The sequence below is a fragment of the Lactuca sativa genome, chromosome 4, assembly GCF_002870075.4.
Source record: "Lactuca sativa cultivar Salinas chromosome 4, Lsat_Salinas_v11, whole genome shotgun sequence".
Lineage (NCBI taxonomy): Eukaryota > Viridiplantae > Streptophyta > Magnoliopsida > Asterales > Asteraceae > Lactuca > Lactuca sativa.
In genome coordinates this window covers 42212191-42227914 of record NC_056626.2, presented here as the reverse complement: position 1 = coordinate 42227914, position 15724 = coordinate 42212191, and the positions used below count along the sequence as shown (strand labels likewise).

The following is a 15724-nucleotide window of genomic DNA, read 5'->3' as shown; positions in this document are numbered from 1 at the left end:
TTTTGCGTGTACTTTTTTGCTTATCACGAGAACGATGAAGCCTTCGCCTTCAGCCGACGACGCCTCCGCCTCTGGTCTTCAGTCGACGACACAGACGAAGTCTCCTACTCCGGCCAACAGCCGCTTCTGCCTCCTCCTTCTTTCACGTTGTTTACAGGTACGATCGGCCTTCTTTGATTAATGTTCTGTTTATGACAATGTCTTCTTTGATTAATGTTGTGTTTATGCAATGCTGCTAGTTGGCTAGGAGTTGATAATCGTTATACTGTGTAAAAGTATAAATGCTACTCAGTTGTTGGTTTATTAGACCATAATCAGTAAAATTTCTAGTAATCGACAATTTCAACTGGTCTATGATATCATAATCATATTAATTTCTAGTAACCTACGTTTGGAGGGTAGATTTAAACTACTGTATGATTTAGTAAGCACACGAGTATTTACACATGATTCCATTGGGTCACTAGCAGTAAAGTCTCCACTTTGTTTCTTTACATTTACTCCCTCGGTCTGTATTTCAGCTATACTGTTAAACAAGTTAAAATTACATAAATTTCCCTCCATTTTATCTACATTCTTGCCTTCACATGGTTCCAACTTCACGTTAGTTTTCACATCAGAAACATGTTCCAAACCAGAATCATTACCGGAATGTGGTGATTCTTTAGGGAGGTAATCTGGTCTTTTTGTTCTGGACTGGTGATTGAAGTAGAACTTTCACTCTCCTGTGATAACTTGTCAGCTATGGATACCAACAAGTCAAAGGCGCATATTTTGCTACCCTCTGATGATTTCCTATGTGAACTCCTCTAAAGAAACAAAAAAATGTGTCAATATGAGTTTCAATAGGAAGAAAAACTCAGTAGCAGTTAAACCGCTATAGAAAGAATTTGCTACAAACCCCTTTGCCTGCATTTGATAAAAGAAAAAGAGAAATAAGAATGAAAATGAATAATTAAGAAACCATGGACAAAGATAAATAGATATAAAGCAAGTGATATTTATACTAAAGAAGGAATATGAGAGAAGAAAACATACAGCAGGGGTCTTAGAGTTTGTGGGGAAATAGGAGAACCTTTCGACCCACATTGAGACATAATCAAGGGGCTGTTTCTCCAATGTAGTTTTTCCATACACACCTGTCCAAAAATCAAAAATGTATTTGTTTTCCATCAGTGAAACAAAACTTTTGCATAGTTTTATCCCAATTTATTTTATACGGTTTACAATCTTGATTACATCAATAGTTGATAGAAAACAAACAAATGGATGGAGGTATTTAATATTACCTTTCCAGTTTCATCTCTGATCTTATTCAAGACACCTGTGATCTAAGCTTCGAGGGTCTGAGCAGCATTGCAACCAGGTTGGCACTTAAGGTTTCCTTTATTAAAATCGAGTATGAAATTATCACATTTTTATTCCCTTGTGAAATGATTTTGTTTGTGTTGTGATTCAAATTATCCCCAGGTTGAACATCATCAATTCCAATTGAGAATCCATGATCTCCTATCCACCGAGCACTGCATCAAAATAATCTCATCATACACTTTCACCAAACATCTATGCAGAGCTCAAAACTTCTCCAATAGCAGCAGCCTCACTTGGGCAGGTGTATAAGGGTAGATTAAAAGAAAATGGGGATTTGGTTGATGTTAAGGTACAAAGGCCTTATGTACTTGAAACGGTAACTGTTGATTTATTCATCATAAGGAACTTGGGATTGGCTCTTAGACGTTTTCCTCAGGTAATATTTGTCAAAATTCAGTTCCACATAACATGCATTGTTTTTCTTGATTATATGAGGCTAGAAAACAAGTGGTTAATGTTATTTGTAAATTAGTAAATTCTTTCTACCTGTTTTTCATATCTTCTTTGCATGACATGATTTCTCCTCAATGTCTCTTCAGATATCATTCTTTCAGAAAAATATTCAAGTAACTGATTCACAAATACAAGATATAATCATATAATATCAACTTTCTTAATGTGAGTAAATGAGTAAATGACCATTTTACCCTTCTGTAAGTAAAAAAGAAAAGTGAATAGGAGAAAAGATTTCTACATCTTTGCACAAAGGTTCCAAATTCAATTCATCTTCTGTGAGTTCCTTAATTTTTTTCACTTTAGGGAGTGCATTCATCCTTTTGTAACTTGATTTAACATCTGCAAAAGCTTGAAATTAAAGAATAAAAGAAATATTAGGTCAATATAACAGTTAAATGAGTACATTTGGCTCGAAAACAAGTCAACATAGCTGAATTACTAAAATGTTTTATAAAATTCCATGTCACAATTTTAATAAATAAAGTCGATTTTAAGAATATGAGGCAATTTATATACCAATCATCAGAAATGAAGAGAGAGTTTCTTCTCCCCTGAGTCGCCACCTTTGTACTATTGAGTAGAAAGATGCATTTAGAATGGAATGAAAACTACAAAGTAACCGATTTTTTATTTGTGTAATCTTCAATCACATTGATCCTTTTGAAATTTTCTGTACATGACCAAAAGATTCAGAGACTATTCCAATCTCCTTCAAATTCACTTCAAGTGCCTTTAGCTGTGGGGTATCGATTATTATTTCATCATCTTCTCATTAGTTGGATTAAGTCATAATCTTTAACATATCTTTACCCTCATCATTTTCTATGATCATTTTTATGCTCATTTTCTTATCAATAGGTCTGAGGTTATCCATTGGAAATTTACCATTACATATGGATGGGGTACTAGTGCAAACAACCAAGAGCAGGAGGATCCGTATGGTAGAAAGAAAAACCAGAAAAAGAAGTGCTGATAAACACAAAACGAAACATCTTGAAGCAAGGTATACATATTAACAAACATTATTTGAGTTAATATATGAATCAAGAGTACATAAAGCATTGAATTTGTTTTGAAAAGAGCAGAAACTTACCTTGGGCATCTTCAATTTTATATAAAATGAAAACATGATCAGTGATGCCCACTTCTTATGGTTGGAATGGAATCATATAGTAGGTTTGTATTTTGTAGAGATTGATCATTCGGTTACAATTCACATGGTAAAAGCTTTGTAGAAATTAAAGAGTTTGTTTCAGTTGGAATAGTTGGAATGGTGATCCATGTGTTCCGCAGCATCCATGGAGTGGAATTGGCTGATTAATAAGGCTGGAATGCAAAGTCAGAATGGGCTGGAAGGAATGGGATACTTGAGACATCAAGCACGGTTGTTTATTGGTGCATTAGGTTGTTTATTGGTGTATTAGATGTGTATATATGGCGTATTAGATGATACTTGAGACATCAAGTACGGTTGTTTTGGTGTATTAGATGTCTATATATGGCGTACTAGATGATTGTATGGGATGGTATTGGATACATATAATACGGTTAAATAGCCGTACTTTATTATGCATGTAATCTAATACACCCCTCTACTAATACGCCTGCAATGTACGTACTATATTCATAATTTCAACCGTACTCTATTAACCTTTTTCTAGTAGTGACGCCGAAAGAGGCTTAATATAGGTTACAAAGATCCAATGATAACAAACTAATATAAAATACAGGAATAGATAAACTAGTAATAGATAAAGTAATGACAGCTAATATACTATATCCAATACAAACCTACCCAACTTTAGTTACTAGGAATTTTTTGAGAATCTTTACAGAAAATATATATATATATATATATATATATATATATATATATATATATATATATATATATATATATATATATATATATATATATAAAAGCTAAGTTTGAGTCACATTGATACATTAAGTTTCATATTTGGGACAAATTTGAAAAAAAAGAGGGACCAAATTTGTAACAAGTAGTTGCGTTGCATAGTCAGACGCAGTCTTCCAAATATATGGTGATAGGTCTATACACATCTGAACAATATTGGAGGCGATGGAGGTTATGAGCGTAATAACAATGTTAAACTGGTGGGCCTCTTGTAGGAATTGGCTTTCACAAAAAGTTCAATGAGGGCAGACTTTTGCATGTCCTGCCTCTTGCAGAATCTGTAACGTTATATATATTTCCACATGCATCATTTCTTTAGATGATATTGCAATCATGGTATATTCGATTCAATTCTAGTTTTGAATGTATAATCAATACATCTCTATCCTATTATGTAATCTTATGCTAATATGTGAGAGGTCAGATATTGAATGTGGTCATGTATATGGGATATATAATCAAATGAGAATATAACACCAATGTTCACCTGGTCCTCCATAATAACTCGTCAATCTCATATATTTTTCCTTTATGTGAAAAATGAGATTATGGGAACATAATTCTCATAACAGAGACAAGATATCAACCATGTTCATGCTTCTGATGTATCCATGTTCATCAACTGGAAAATTCCCAAAACTCTTCTCTCTCTATATATATACCACATAACTTTGTCATTTTTAATTTCAAAGCAAATCAATTAACTTGAAGCAAATACAGATGAAGGAAAAGCCAAGTGTCCCTCAGAGATCCTCCGAACACTTCATTGGGATGCTTTATTAATGAATTTCCTACTGAAGTGTTTGGGGGAACTCCAAGGGCTACTTGACACCAACAAACTAGAGTGTCAGACATTGCTTGTAACGCTTTCGTCATTTGATCTTTTATGTACATTAGTATATGATGTTGTAGTTGCTTAGCAATCTTTCTAAATGATTTATATTTCATCGTGTAGAATGTTATTAGCTTTAACAACACCTGCTATTTCTTATAGTGACGTGACTGGGTTTAGTGAAGGCCTAAACTATGCATATCTAGACTTTATTATATTTTATCAAACCAGATATTAAATCTGTAGTTGAAAGTTTGTTGTTTTCATTTGTGTTTTAGTTGTGAAGGCCTAAACTATGCATATCTAGACTTTCTTTACTCCCTTTTTTATTTATATTACCAAGGCATTTGTGCTTTAGTTGTGAAGGCCTAAACTATGGGTTGGCCTCATTGATTTGGACATGGAAAAAAAAAATCCAATTTTCTAACATTGATACCGAATACAATCTATTTCCGATCACAATTATATGTCTTCTTTAGGAACCTTTTTTTTTTTTTTTTTACTTATTATTGAGTTCAGTTTTCATTATTACTTGTTGTTCCCTCCCGTCCAAAGAGAAAAATTTGCTTGTCTTTCTTGATGATGTTTATGTACGTTGAGCTACATAACAACAACATGGAGACATACTTCCATCTGAGCATTGTTTTAGAAATATGGGTTATTAGATTCAATCTTGTCTTGTTATAAAGAATAATTTATTAGTATGTTTTTTTTTTGAACAATACGAATTTATTAGTATGTAGATTTGTTGTGTAGGTTTTTTGGAATCAAAGAGGAGGTTTAATGGCTATAACTATAGAAAAGATAATGGTTAATCGAGCCGGATAACAAAATAATTGACACATACTTCAATCTAAGCATTATTTAGAAATATGGGTTATTAGATTCAATCTTGCCTTGTTATAAAGAATAATTTATTAATATGTAGATTAGTTGTGTAGGTTATTTGGAATCAAAGAGGAGTTGTAGTGACTATAATTATAGAAAAGATAATGGTTACTAGAGCAACTGGATAGAAGTTGAAGGGTTGAACTCTAAATGTCTTGAAAATGTACCTAACCGAGTTTGTTGGAAAATTAAAATATTTACATCATATATTCCATCGGACAGTTTAGCTAGTAATGGGAGAAAACCGCTTAACAATCGATTAGCATTTGTTTATTAGGAGTTTGCTTTGACAAAAAACAAGTGATTTATAATTTTTCTTATATTTTAAAATATTTTAGATGTTGATGTTTATGAGAAGTGTGTTTGCAGGCACGTTCATCGATGGGTGGGTGAGTGTGTCTCCAAGTATGCCTTAATGTATATTAGCTAAAATAAATGGTTTAATAACAAGATGGATAACCAAATATTTTTGACATATTTGTAAAATATTGTTTTACATATCTTATCATTTTTACATATAAGTGACGATAAAAATTGTTTCAAATTTGTCATTGTATGACTAGTTAGGTTTGGGTTTCCATATATTAGTTAATATTTTTTTTATTAATTTGGTACCATTTTTTTTCAAATGTGCACCTATTTCTTTTTGCAAATTTAGTTTTACATTTCCAATATATTTGTTTTGTTTTGTTTTTGTTTTTTTATCGTATTCTTCACGATAAATATATGTTTTATACATCCTTTTATTTCTTTTAATAAAAATTCAATTCACAATTTCATATTCTTCTCTACGATCATGTGTTCTATCTATTAACGTATAATAATGGGTATATTCTTGCCCAAATTTACATTTTACACCGTTTTGCTTTACTAGTTATAAAAAACTGTTTGTGGTGGGTAAATTGTATCTTAAACTGTTACTGTCAATTGGATTTACTATAATGCATAAATAAACATGATTTGGTGAATATCAAAGATTTTATAAAACAAAAGCTAGCAAAGCGCACGGATGTTACACATAATAACAATAGTTAGATAAAACGCATAAACAAGAGTTAAGCACTAACTTTTATAAGCTACCCCTTGTTGAGGATATATTAGAATGCATTCCAAAAATACAACAAACCACACGACAGTGGCGGAGCCATAAATTTTGATATGTGGTACAAACATTGTCAAGATTCACAATAAAAATGCAAAGAGTTTCTCAATATTTAAAGTTGTAAATTGAAAAAATAAATATAATTTAAGCGAAAGTTACAATTGACTCCACGTAGGCGTCATGTCTTGAAATCTATCAATGATATCACCACCAACAACTTAGAGAAACACATGATTTTCAATAAGAGTGACTAAACAATCATGTAAAACTTGATCATCCATGCTATTCCACAACTTATTCTTTGTACACTTGTTGTACCGACCAGAAAATATATATTTTATGTACTAATCCTATCATAGGCATTAAAAACATGGTAGAATCTCTTTAGTTGGGGGTACATTAACATTGAAGATGTTTACAAGTATTTATTTTGTATATATAAAGCATTTTTTTTGGGGATGGTGTAGTACCCCTACCACCCCATGTAGCTTCACGACTATACATACTGAGCCCTCGGCCTAACCTACGTTCTAATGGCCTAATCGCCTTGGGCCTAATAGATGCTAACATTATTGGAGTAAAATTAGCTATTAGTGGTCCATATAACACAATTAGCTATATGAAAATGGAGAAAAAATAGGATTTTTGTGGGTTGGCTTTATAACACAATTGGCTATAAGGAAATGGAGAAAAGTAAGTTATTAGTGGTCCATATGGTTTGCATTTTTACAGGAAAAAGGTCCAAAACACTAAAGATTTGGATTGATGGCCCTTTGAGCTAGTTTCAGTGCGTATTTGATCCCTTCGAAAATTATAATTAATACCCTTGTATACATATTTTCAATTTTCCGTTCATTGTTTTTTTTTATTCTTGAATTTAACACTTTTTTTTTAATGTATAATAGAGGTCCTACACCCCTCTCTCTCTCTCTCTCTCTCTCTCTCTCTCCCACATACACAGACAATGGCCCACACCAAGTTTCTAGTATGGGACATTTACCTTAACAGGACGAAGTCGCCCATGTTGTGATGTTTATTCCTCTCTCGTCTTCCTCTCAACTATCTTTTTCTAATTTTTTTGGGATGCATTAGTGTTCTATTGCATGGAGTTTTGCCCTCTCTTTATATATAGTTTAGGAGATCCATGAATGTATAGTTAAGTAATTCCACATCCATATGAATGACGGTTTTGATCGGGTCTTTACAAACCGTAACATCATCGTGGTCATTTTCGAAGTTATGATATCCATCTGAACCATTAAGGTCATGACATCTGGTATTATTTGAGTTTTAAATTTCATGTTTATTCCAATTTCTTGAGGGCAATATATATGCATCCATGACCATTCTCAAGGGAAATTTCTCGATGCCTCGATGCCTTCATTACAAACGAGTATATAAAAGATCTATACTCCTATACAGTTACTAGAATAAGACATTGCTTTGAGTCATAAAAGTGTTTTTTTAGTAATTTCAATCAATTCAAGACATTTGTGAGAGAATCATATATGGATTATTCAACACATCTGTATCCTCTTGCAATTTCTTCATTGTTTGACGAAATTCAAAACCCAAGTTAGGAATCGAAATTAAAAACAGAACTAGAATAAAGAAATTGAAGTTTAGGAAAATGGCCATGGATTTGCAAGTGACATGGCTAAGCAAAACAGTGTGAGCCAAATTCAGAGAGAGTGGTGGGTATGTTTGACATAGTTGTTTTCATACCTTATGATATAATGATTTAGTGTTTCTATACTGATGATTTCTTTAGGGGTTGTTTGATCTATGGCTATATTGTGAAATACAGACCACTGTATTTGATGATAATGATGATGATGATGATGTGTGTGAGAGAGAGAGAGAGATGAAATATAACCAGAGTTCTAGAGGTGGCTGATGGAGGAGATAACTTTGACGGTTTAGAGGGTTTGATGGGAGTGACATAGGTGATGAAAGGGGTGGCGTTGCTTGTTAGGATTTTTATAGAGAAAAGGAAAGCAACACTGATTTAGGTTGAGAAAGGAGAAAGAAACACATAAACATGTGATTTGAAGCACAATAGAAGAAAAAAAGATCCTATGATTATCATGTATTTAAACACAGTTAACAATCCATACATGAGAAGGTAATTCTATAAACAATGTGAGTTACAAGAGAACAGAAGAGAAAACCTTGGTTTAGGTCACGATTTTGACTTCAAGCGTGTTGATCAACTGAAGTTATGCTGACCGACATAAGGGTTGAAGAAATTGCCATGGTGATATTGAAGATATAGCGATGGTTTGTGGGTTTGGATTACCTCATTAATCACCAGTTTTGTAATTCTTTTTATTTTTTTATGAATTAGGTATGGATTTGTTTTTTTTTTTCAAATTTGCACCTACTTGTTTTTGAAAGTTTGGTTTTGCATTTTAATAAGTTGAGTTTTTTAGAAATTTGTTAAAAGAACTGTTTATTTTTTTACAAATTTTGTTTTATTATTATATCTTTAATTTTTTATGTAGTTGTTGTTGTTGTTTTTTTTTTTTCTTTAAGTGTTGTACACAACAAATATATATTTTACACTGTAAACTAAAAAATGAAAGACATATAACGGCTAGGGTTTCATATTATTATCAAAGAGAAGTACAAATACAATAAAAGGAAAAGACATAATATATAGACTACCCAATTAGGGTTTCCTAGCTAAAAGGACCAATCATAAAATCAAATACAAGATAAAGTCCAAAATCTTATTAGGCTAACATTACCCCTCACACTCACAATGCAATAGCAATAAGCATTGAGAGTTTGTCAGATAGGAAATGGAATCGAGCAGCAGTCAACGACTTCGTAAGAATATTAGCACTCTGCAAAGAGGAAGGAACATAAGGAAGGGATATAGTGTTCTTATGGAGATGATGACGTGTGAAATGACAGTGAATCACAATGTGCGTTGTAGGCTCATGAAACACTGAATTCTTGGCAATCATTATCGCACTATCGTTGTCACAATACAAAAGGGAAAGCTGAGAGATGTGAACACCCATATCCGCAAGAAGCTATCTTAACCAAACAACCTCACAAGTGGCAATAGCCATGGCTCAATACTCAGATTCTATAAAGTATCGAGAAACAACATTTTGTTTCTTGATTTTCCATGATATCAATAAATCTCCAAGAAAAACACAATACCCAGTAGTTGACTTACGATCATAAATATCACTTTCCCAATTTGCATCACTATAGGCACGCAGCTCAAGTGATGATGTAAATGGAAACATAAGAGTGCGGAACTGGGTACCACGTAAATATCTCAAAATACGAAGAACAATTCCCAATGAACAGTAGTAGGAGTAGTAAAAAACTGGCTAACCACATGAACTGCATGAGCAATATTCGGTCTAGTGATAGTCAGGTAAACCAAACACCCAACAATGGTACGAAGAAGGCGTGGATTTGATAATCGGACACCATCATTTGGGGAGTACTTTGCATTACTCTCTATAGGCATATCAACTGTTGGATTATTCGTGAGTCGTGCACGTGCAAACGAAACTCAAATATACTCCGTTTGAGATAAAAGATAACCCTTTGTAGATTGAGCAACTTCAGTCCCTAAGAAATAACGTAGCAAACCCAAGTCTTTCATAACAAAACAGCGAGACAAATCACGCTTTAAAGAATCTATACCATCATGATCATCGCTAGTAATAATATTATCATCGACATATAAGGAAAGAATAATCCGACATGCATTCGTACATTGAATAAATAGAGCCGAATCATGGTTACTTGGTTGAAAACCAAGTGAATTAATCACCATATACAATTTCTCAAACCAAGCACAAGGGGCTTGTTTGAGGCCATATAGTGCCTTCAGAAGTCGACAAACTTCACCTGGTTGGTGATCAATACCAGGGGGAGGAGAAATGTATACTTCCTCATGAAGATCACCATTCAAGAAAGCATTATTGACATCCATCTGATAAATATTCCATTGGCGAATTGAAGAAACTGCAATCAAGGTGCGGACAATCATCATTTTTGCAACAGGAGCAAACGTCTCCTCATAATCCATACCATAATTTTGCGCATACCTTTTCACAACAAGTCTGTATTTATAACACTCAACGGATCCATTAGACTCTGTTTTGATTTTATATACCAAACGGCAACCAATCATGTGTTTTTTGAACGGAAGACGAACCAGATCACATGTTTGAGTCTGATAAAGAGCTGCATGTTCCTCAACCATAGCGGTCTGCCAAAGGAGATCAAAAACGGCCTCTTTGTAGGATGTTGGCTTAGAGAGACGATGCACATTAGAAATAAAGGAGTCAAACACCAATGAGTAAGAGGAATAGACAAAGTTAAGAAGCTTTGTAGACTTTTTATTATGATAAGGCCTCGATGGAGGGAGGTCATTATGACATGTAGGTAGAGGATCAACAACAAGTGGTGGATCAGCAACATGTAGTGAATCAGCAACAAGTGATGGATCAGTGACATATGGTAGGTCATTAATGTCAATGCTAAACGTATCAGTAGTACGAAGCTCCTCTCAGGTTGCATCATGTGACTGACTAGAAATTCTTTAGAATGGAATATGATCCAAAAAAGTGACATTATGAGAGACATACAGTTTCTGATTTGAAGGATCATAGCACTGATAACCTTTCTAACCAACACCATATCCCAGAAAAACACAAACAACTGATTTAGAAGACAACTTATCTCTCTCTACATGAGGCTTCAAGACAAAACATGTACACCTAAACAGTTGTAATGAAGAATAATTTGGACGTTTTCCAAACAACATTTCATAAGGAGACTTCTCCGAAGTGTACGCAATAGGAATGTGATTAATAACATAACTGGCGGTATGAACAGCTTCTCCCCAAAACATATTGGGAACAAGAGCAGAAAGTAATAAGGATCTAGCAGTTTCTAGGAGATATTGATGTTTTCTTTCTACAACACCATTCAACTGAGGAGTGTCTATACAAGATGATTGAAGTATAGTGCCATTAGATGCCAATAACTTTATAAAATCATTAGAGGTAAACTCTGCTCCCAAATGACACCAAAAACATTTTATGACAATAGAGTGTTGAGTCTTGACAAGATCTCTAAATTCACTATATATGGTGAAAAAGTCAGACATGCTCTTCATAAAATAAACCCACGTATAACGAGAGTAATCATCAATGGACGAAACATAATAGTTAGCTCCCGATTTAGAAGTTATCGGAGAAGGACCCCACACATCAGAATGCACAATATTAAAGGGAGTAACAGAACGAGTGTCACATTTATTAAATGGTAAAGCAGAAAATTTTCCCACTTTCCAACCATAACAATCAGAAATATCATCAAATTTCAAAGAGCCTAACACAACAGTGGAAACCAAAAACTGTAAACGAGATGCTGACACATGTCCCAAACAAGAATGCCAAAGATAAAAAATAGACAATGAAGGGTTTAAACGAAAAGAAGACAAATCGACACTAGATGCAGCAACATCAACAACATGTAGCTGATCCAAAACATAGAGCTCCCTAAGTATACGACCTATCCCAATCACCCCCCGAGACCGAATGTCCTGTACACAGCAAAATGAATCAGAAAAGAAAACCCAACAACCAGATTTACACAACTGACTGACTCTTGAAAGATTCAAAACAAGTGTGGGAATGTAATACACATCTATTAAAGAGACATAAGGAGTGACAATAGAACCAACACCCTCTACTGACATGGGTGTAGCATTTGAAGACATAACAAAGACAGGTGTACGAGAAGATAACGAAGCAAAAGATGACAAATGTGGTGACATGTGATGAGATACACCAGAATCCAATATCTACAAGGATGAATAAATACCTAACATGCTGGATGAAGAGAGACCTGAATGAGACATGGAAGCTGACATGGTAGTTGGGTTGGCAGCTAAGAACTGTCAGAACTACTCAACAATCTGTGGATCCAAGGCTGATGGTGGTGTGAAATTTGTTTTATTCTCAACGGAAGGTGTATTAGCTACATACTATGGTGGCCTAAAAGATAGAAACGAGGGACGTGACTTTACAGAAGACCTGTTCTATTGTGAAGACTGAGACTGTGCTAGTGATCTTGTTTGTTGTTGCTGTTGATTTCCCTTGCTTGTTAGCAAAGCACAATTTGCCTTCCAATGGTTCTTCTTCTTAATGAAAGCACACTCATCGAATGCAACTCTTGGATGATTTTGGTTTGAAGACTGAGGTCGTTGTGGAATAGCAAAGACAGCAGGAGTGCTTTTCTTGGGAGCTTTGTCAGCATGGGACTTAATACGAGTTTCTTCGGCAATCAACTCGTGAACAATCAACAGTGGGAAGAGGTGTGTATGCAAGATTGATCCACACATACCTTAAAAATATGAACATAATGCCATCAAGATTTGAACCAAACGTTCTCTTCCCTTCTATCAATATAAGATTAAAAGCATTCAACACATGAGGTTTTGTAAGAGCTAACTGATCCCACAAATCCAACATAACTGCATAAAATTCATGAACACTAAGATTGTTCTGTTGGAGGGCTCGAATATCAAACTCTAACTGATACTTCTTTGCAAAGTTAGACAGGGTATACAGCCTAGCCAAGTGATCCCAAACCTCCTTTGCTGTGTAATACTTCGCCAACTGAGTACCGATATACTGGATAACAGAAATATTAATCCAAGTAATGATCATGGATTTATCAGTCTCCCATGAATCTAGCAGGGTTGCATAATTAGCAACCTTCTCGTCTGTTGGTTTCTTCCTGTCACCTTGTCACCTGTAACAATCCCCCACATAGTCTTGCCTATAGCTCACAAGAAATTCTACATAACATAACTCCAATAGGCATAGTCCTTGCCATCGAGTTGGATACTAATCGACTGAAGATAATCATTTCTTGGGGCCATATTTTAATATCAGTCAAACGAGAATAACCAAAACAACAACAAATACGAATAGCAGCAACAATCAAGATCTAAAAAAAAACAACAGACAAAACAAAACACTCGAAGTCATAGAAACGAACAAATCAAATCAAACTGAATACAGAAACGAGCAAGAAAACCATACCAAAAATTGCAAAAAATATATATACGTGAATAATGTTGATGAATAGGAATTCGCGAATGTTGATTTGTTTTCTATGAATAGTGACTTCAATGAATATTAACTTCGATGAATATTGTCGTGCTTGCTACAACTCGCCCCCAAAACTAAAATACAGATGATCAACCGAGCTCTGATACCTTGTAACTAACAAGTGAAAAACATAAAATAGATAGGATTTCTTATTATTATCAAAGAGAAGTATAAATACAATGAAAGGAAAATACATAATATATAGACCGGCTAATTACTGTTTCCTAACTAAAAGGCTCAATCATAAAACCTAAAACAAGATAAAGCCCAAAATCTTATTAGGCTAAAATACACAACCATTTTATTTTATTTTTTTCATAAAAACTCATCTGCATTTTCATATTCTTCTCTAGGATCATGTGTTCTATCTCTCAAAGTATAATAATGGGTATATGCTTGCCCAAAATTACGTTTTACACCATTGTGCTTTAGTAGGTGTAAAAAATTGTTTGTACTAGAGAAATTGTATTTTAAACTGTTAATTTTAAGTGGAATACTATCATGCATAACCAAAAGTGATTTATTGAACATCAAGGATTTTATAAATAAACACTAGCAAGGCGCATAAATGTTACACAGAAAAATAACACAATATGGATAGTTAGACCAAATGCATTAGCAAACCTACCCAACTTTGAGGATATATTAGAAAGCATTCCAAATAGACAACAAACCACTAGACACTTTAGCGACTGTGAATTTTTTGAGAATCTTCATAGAAAAAAAAAACATTACATGAAAATATAAGCTATGTTTGAGTCAAATTGATACATCAAGTTTCATATTTGGGACAAATTTGAAAAAAAGAAAGAGGGACCAAATTTGTAACAGTGGTTGCGTTGTATAGTCAGATGCAGTCTTCCACATATATAGTGATAGGTCTATACACATCTGATATCATAATTGGATGTGATGGAGGTTATGAGCGTAATAAAAGTGTTAAACTGGTGGGCCTCTTGTAGGAATTGGCTTTCACAAAAAGTTCAATGGGAGCAGAATTTTGCATGCCCTGCCTCTTGCAGTATCTGTAACGTTATAATTCTACATGCATAATCTCTTTAGATGATATTGCAATCATGGTACATTCGATTCAATTCTAGTTTTGAATGTATAATCAATACATCTCTATCCTATTAGGGAATCTTATGCTAATATGTGAGAGGTCAGATATTTAATGTAGTCATGTATATGGGATATATAATCAAATGAGAATATAACTCCAATGTTCACCTGATCCTCCACAATAAGTCGTCAATCTCACATCTTTTTCCTTTATGTGAGAAATGAGATTATGGGAACATAATTCTGATAATCGAGACAAGATAGCAACCATGGAGACAAGATAGCAACCATGCATGTGCATGCTTATGATGTATCCATGTTCATCAACTGGAAAATTCCCGCAACTCTTCTCAGTCTATATATACCACATAACTCTCTCATTTTTAGTTTCAAAGCATATCAATTGACTGCAAGCGAATACAAATGAAGGAAAAGCCAAGTGCAAAAACTTCATTGGGATGCCTTATTTACGATTTCCTACTGAAGTGTTTGGGGGAACTCCATGGGCTACTTGACACCAACAAATTAGAGTGTCACACATTGCTTGTAACGTTCGTCATGTGATCTTTTATGTACATTAGTATATAAAGTTGCAGTTGGTTAGCAATCTTTCTCAATGATTTATTTTTCATCGAGTATATTGTTATTAGCTTCAACACCTGGTGTTTCTTAGTGAGGTGATGGGGTTTAATGATATTTTTAAATGCATTATCAGACCAATAGAGAAATATGTAAAAGCTCACTTGTATATGGTATTCTTCAAGTTAATCAAATTAATTCATATCAGTTTCTTATATTGTCCCACACCAGATATTAAATTTGTAGTTGAAAGTTTGTTGTTTTCATTTGCGTTTTAGTTGGGAAGGCCTAAAGTATGCATATCTTGACTTTACTCACTCACTTTTTATTTATATTACCAAGGTAATTTGTATTCG

General features: G+C 33.9%; 1 long non-coding RNA gene across 3 annotated transcripts; it reads left to right on the top strand.

Annotated features, from left to right (window-relative positions):
- The first annotated feature begins 21 nt into the window (after positions 1-21).
- Positions 22-3490, top strand: LOC111914628 (uncharacterized). Of its 3 annotated transcripts, none has more exons than XR_008231457.1 (4): positions 22-157; positions 1248-1366; positions 1471-1747; positions 2686-3490. It is a non-coding gene; the product is annotated as an uncharacterized LOC111914628 (long non-coding RNA). The 3 variants fall into 3 exon arrangements; XR_002857870.3 differs by lacking the exon at positions 22-157 and having other exon boundaries at positions 167-1366; positions 2686-2830; positions 3019-3490; XR_002857868.3 differs by lacking the exon at positions 22-157 and having other exon boundaries at positions 167-1366.
- Positions 3491-15724: the final 12234 nt, after the last annotated feature.